Below are 6,000 nucleotides of genomic sequence, written 5' to 3'. Positions count from 1 at the left end.
GAAAAGCCTGATGTGGTAAGAACCGTTTCCAGATTACTGATTACTTTCCAGATTTCTCATGGAATGAAAACATTAAAACAAGTGTGTCTAATGTGTAATTATTTGAGTGAACAATTCTAACATGAAAAGGGCAAAAAATATTTTTCTTGTCTCCTTTTATCTGCAGATTTTTTTTTCTTTTAGCATAAAAAAATGTGGCATAATGTCATCCAACTTTGAAAAGTGGGGAGAAAAAAAACATCACAAATGGCACTTGGGACATTTATAATTCAGATGTCTGAGCACTTTTCTTAGCTCTTTACACCCTTTTTTATTTCAGATGAATGGCTGATTCAGTTCTTCAGTCACGCCTTCATTTAGGAGAGCAGAGAAGAAACAATCAAGTGTAAATTTGTCTATACTCCATCACCATAGAGCCATCTGCACATCACAGATTCATTCAGTTTGTCGTTTGGAAAAAGGGAGCTTTGTTGCTTTTTTTCCTTTTGTTGTAATGCACACTGGAGAAGATGAACTTCATTTAACTCTACCTACTGTTATATTCATGGTTTTAGCATGTTTTCTTCTGCCATCAAATATGCAGAACCGGAGACTTTAATCTTTCTGACATGCGAGTGTCCTCCTCATGCCCCAGCATCAGCCGAGCCACAGAGCCACACACTCTCCATGACGTCTCAGGTCACTTGTTCTCTCTGTGTAGGCCACAGGAACGGGGAATGGTTCATAGCACCAATGGGGTTTGGAGACTGTGAGTTTTCCCTTTATATCACTGTGAAACATATGACCTATAAAAGTGTTTTTGGGTCAGCAGAGAAATGTTGACGAGAGGAGAACATACTCCTGCAGAACACACGCACAGTGTATGGTAGCACAAAACCTGTGCTGTTTTGCGCCTTTGCTTTGTCCATTGCTTCTGTCATTAAATATGCAGATGACACCACCATGGTCGTTTATATATATATATATATATATATATATATATATATGTGTGTGTGTGTGTGTGTGTGTGTGTGTGTGTGTGTGTGTGTGTGTGTGTGTGTGTGTGTAATTGCTAAGGACATTTGCAGTGAATCAGATTTGCAACTTCAGAAACACCAAATTCAAATCAAATTTCAGAAGAGAATTATTGTTGTATTGCACCTAACTGTATTTGAGCTATTATTCATCAGAATGTAAAAGGTTGTGTTCAATTAAATACATACTTTGATTAATAGGTAATCAAAGTTCAAGATGTTTACCCATGAAGAATAAATTAATCTGTAATACATTATTGCTGTTATTTAAAACTAGCTGAAAGGTAAACACATTTTAAATAAAACCCCAGTGTGCACTTTCAGATGTTTTGAAGGTCACTACAGTAGAGTAGTTACATGATCAACAATATGGTGTGACACATGCAGATTTTGAGTTACGTTCTCTAGTTGCCAATTGTACTCGATGATGACTTTTACTGCAGTGGCACAAACTGCTGTACAGAGCCCTCCAACATCATAATGGCTCTTTAATGAGCCACTCATTAAAAGTCTCATTAAAAAACTCGACAGAGAAGAGATGCAAGAAAAATGTTTTTATAATAACACACTGATCATCCTGGAGTATCCTTCCTTTCCCCTATTATGCATGAGAACAGGCCTTGTACCATCTGCTATTAAAGGCTGTGAAATTAAAAGAAGCCCCCACCACACTGCCTGCTATTCATTTTTACTGCTTCTATCAGAGCCTCCGCTGAGATTTACCGGGCTCACGTACAGAGAACAAGGTCTGATTTCCCAAAAGTATTCATCATAAATGCTCCATTAGTCTTGTTAGTAAAAGAAAGACTGTTAATGCCCAATATTTAAGTTGAAGTTCCAGCTCAGGATACAGAAGATAATCTGATGAGCTCTGTAGTTAACATTTCAAAACCTGGTGACAGAAAGTCGTAACGGACCACGGGCATATGTCAATATCTCATTAAATATCTTTATAAACGAGAGGGCTACTGCTTCCAGTGTGTGTGTGTGTGTGTGTGTGTGTGTGTGTGTGTGTGTGTGTGTGTGTGTGTGTGTGTGTGTGTGTGTGTGTGTGTGTGTGTGTGTGTGTGTGTGTGTGTGTGTGTGTGTGTGTGTGTGTGTGTGTGTTCTAAGATGATCAACTTCAGAGGTTAAAGACATGTTTTAAAGTTAGCGTCGGTTTGAAGTGCACATTTCTCCCACAGGAATCACATTTTTGATGATCCCTCTTCCTGTAAAGAACTAAACATCAAACCATGAAAATAAGGTTAGACTAAAGGAATATGGAGGTGAGTAGTAGTTACATGTAATTTAAAGCAAGTCTGCAATAAATTCATGTAAGTCAATTCATGGGACTATTCTGGAATGTCGGGACAAAAACAAGTCCCTGTATTGTCATATAAAAAACCCTGGATTCTTGAAAGAAAACTAATGGCATTTTGCAATGACGAAATAATGACGGGTTTGAGTGAGCAAAGGTAGAAGTAGTAGTTATGGCAGAATTTGTACACTTTTAGAAAAGAATTTAAGTAATTGCAAAAGCCCTGCAAAACATGCGTGAATGCGCATGTGTATATATGTGTGCGCGTGTGTGATTGCCTACATTCCCTGTTGTGACAGAGTCAGACTGAGCATTGATGATCATGTGAGAAAGTTGTAGTCTCAGTGAGTCTGGTACGAAAGTGTCTTGATTTTAGTGACAGCTTAGTTTGAAGGTGTGTGTGTGTGTGTGTGTGTGTGTGTGTGTGTGTATGTGTGTGTGTGTGTGTGTGTGCGCGCGCGCACTAGAATGCGAGAATAAGACAGAGTGAAGGAGTCTGGTTGAGTCATACCTTTGACTCTCAGTCCAGAACATTTTTATGACAACTTCAGTGGTGGAGGAACTGAGCAGGAGGAGTGTGTACGTTTATGCGCTCGGCACATAAGAAGGTACGCGGCTGCAGAGAGCGAGTCGCACTGAGTCAGGTCTCTGTTTCCCTCCATCAGAATATTTTTCTGACAGCTTCGGGAGAAACGAGGCAGCGAGGCAAAGATGGGATGACAGAATTGGTTTTACTTAATGCCAGCTTCAGTCTCTCAGTGCAGATTGTGTGCATGTAGGTATTGTGCGAAGGTTTTTAGAGGTGTTCTTCCACTTTTTCCTTTTCCATAAAAGCCTCCTTCGATGTCCTCAGACGGGAAGCTTAACAATCAAATTGTCAGCTCAGCTCTTGATGCTGCTGGTCTCACATGACTGATGAGCGATTAAGTGACAGCTTTCAGTATTAATAATGGAGTGTGTCTTCCTTTGTCCAAATTGGACGAACTCGTGTCAGTCGAAGCCTCGGTTTCTCGTCCTCAGCTGTCATAAGTGGCCCCTTATAATGCCCCTGTAGTCCATCTATCTTGCAGTTCATACTTTAATGGTAACGAGTTGTTATGAGAGTGATTGTTGCCTCTCTGTCATGAAAACGTTTGCCCATCCTCTTCTGACCTCCATTGTGATGGCAAGAACTGGAACTCACCAGGAGATTCTCTCTTTGTCTCTGCGAACCGCCAAAGCAGGAAGTCTCTTCGGTATGAATATTAGTCTCGTGGTAATGTCTACAACACTGAGAGCCTATTTATACAACAACATTTTTGAAAACAATGTTTGTTAATTGGGAAATGGCCGAAATGCTGGAGCACTGTAGTTTTCATGTTGGACCACTAATGGGTGCTGTTTGTTGTTTTCTTAATGAAACTGCACACGTGTGCAGAAAACAATATGTTACAAACATTAATAATGGCCTGTCGCAGCATTTCCACTGACTTGGAGCCTGAAGGTTTTCGAAAAGTTGCATTTCCCCCGTTTTCATGGAGACGGAGGGCAGAGCGTTTTCAGAAATGTCCACCTTGGGAGGCGTTTTCAAAGACGGAAGTTGAATTTGTCCAAACAGACAATCATTAGCTGAACTTCAGTACTTATAGTATATGTTACATTGCAGCAACTTTTTTTTAAAATCTCAATACTTCCTCCACCACTTGTAATGATGTGAGGACCAAAATAGGTTTTTTTGGTTGATAAGTTTGACGACAACTGAAGACTGAAAAGGGGAAGAGTTAAAAGCCAAAGTAAGGAACTAAATCTACATTGAGCACAAATGAATTGTGACATTACCGACTGAAGGCCTAACTCATGCCCAGCTGACAAGCATCCCAGACATTTTATTTTATATTTTTGCAACTTATTCATCAATTAAAGCTGACTATGGTCTTTCAGATAACTATGTAATCATGTTTTTATAACTTGGATGCTAAAAATATAATGACAAAACACAAATATGGAAAACCTTTACATTTTATTGTAATCTTTTTTGAGAAGTGCCTGTATTCAGCATCTTCTTCCGAAGTTTTTCCATCCCCATAAATTGGAAAATGTCCGGCACGAAGTGATTTAGGTGCTCCTGGATGAGGGTCGAGTCGGATTACATTAATGAAACATCACTTTATTTTCATCACAACTTATTTGCAGCTTTTAAATCGTGTTATTGGCTGGCATCCAAGACATAACTGGAAAACTGAAATTCCTCCAAATATTTTATAATGCGCATGGCCTGACCTTGAATCCTAATGATAATAAACGTGAAAAAAATGAATTTGGATTTAATGGATGTAGTGTGGCTGTGTCAGGAGTTGGTTCAGAATTAAAAAGGCTTCTCTGAACAGTGAATCAGTAACATCTGTTTATCGCAGCTTCAGAGAATGGTAATGCTAAGAGTCATTCAGGGAATGGGAATGAGAGCGACAGCAGCTCATGGAAACTTGATTAAATGTGTAATTTATTATAAGTAATCAGGTACTTGTGCATTACTGCCAAAGATTAGTTGATGTAGAGTAATTGATTTTCATATTTAGGCTCAGTTTACATGACAATATTTCAAGTGAAAACTCCTTCAGGACATATAATATCTGAGACTTTTCGCCAGTAAACTGTGATGATGCAGCATTATAAATGTGGTTCATGTTAACAAGCGAGCTAACAAGTGTAATGTGTAAGCTGAAATGATTACCTCCGCAGGGATAAAACAAGCTTGTGTCCACGCATCTGTGGATTTGTCAGTTTCTTTTCTAATTGTCCTTAATACCTTTAAGCATAACGCTGGTGTATCAGCGCAGCCAACAACATGTATCCTCCGTCTCCCCCCTCTCCACCCCTGTGGCCTCAGCATGTGCTGGGCAGCGGGCCCAGCAGGATCCTCCTTGCTTTTTCCGTATCATTGATAATCGACCGGCTCGGGGACTGGAGGAGTAGAAAGGCAGAGCAAATGCTATCCTGCCACTGCAGCTGCTCCTGGCTGCCACAGCAACTGGGGCAGAAAATCAGACTTATCGCCTTGTCATAATCAGCATCATGGCTTCCGATCTCTCCGACCCTCTGTGTCTCTCTGCCAGTAATGTTTTGTCTGCTTCTATTTTTGCACGTTATTTTTTTGATCCTATCTTTTTGGATGCTAATTTGCAATGACACACCTGTTTATATCCAGGCCTGTTGTTCCTAAACCTCTGAGATGTGCTGTTTGTCTTCATACAGACTGAACTTCACCACAAAACGCTCATTTCTCTCAGGGTGTGCAGATTTAGCACTGCTAATTCTTTTTTCATTTTTGTTCCAAGTCTATATAGAATCTTCCAGGACAATCTTTGCTTACAAAAAACGTTTTAACTTCTATTTTACACGTAGCAATGCCAGAAAGGTTACAAATAAAGGTTTGATAAGGGAAGTGGCTTTCACCTGATGAGGTTAGGGTATATGCAAGAGAGCAACCAATAAGCAAGTTGATGTCATACAGAAAGCTAATAAATATGCTATTGGAATGGAATCGTAATCAGAGGCCACAAACCTTCGAATCATAACTGACTGTGTATTTGGCAGGAAGGCACAGAGAGAGAACAGAGAAGAGAGGGCACAGATGGCAGAAAAGGACACATATTGAGGTTTACATGACAACATATTTTCAAGTGAAAACACAAAACCTTTGTGCCGTTT

Source organism: Blennius ocellaris, assembly GCF_963422515.1.
Source record: "Blennius ocellaris genome assembly, chromosome: 3".
Classification (NCBI taxonomy): domain Eukaryota; kingdom Metazoa; phylum Chordata; class Actinopteri; order Blenniiformes; family Blenniidae; genus Blennius; species Blennius ocellaris.
This window is presented reverse-complemented; position numbering follows the sequence as displayed.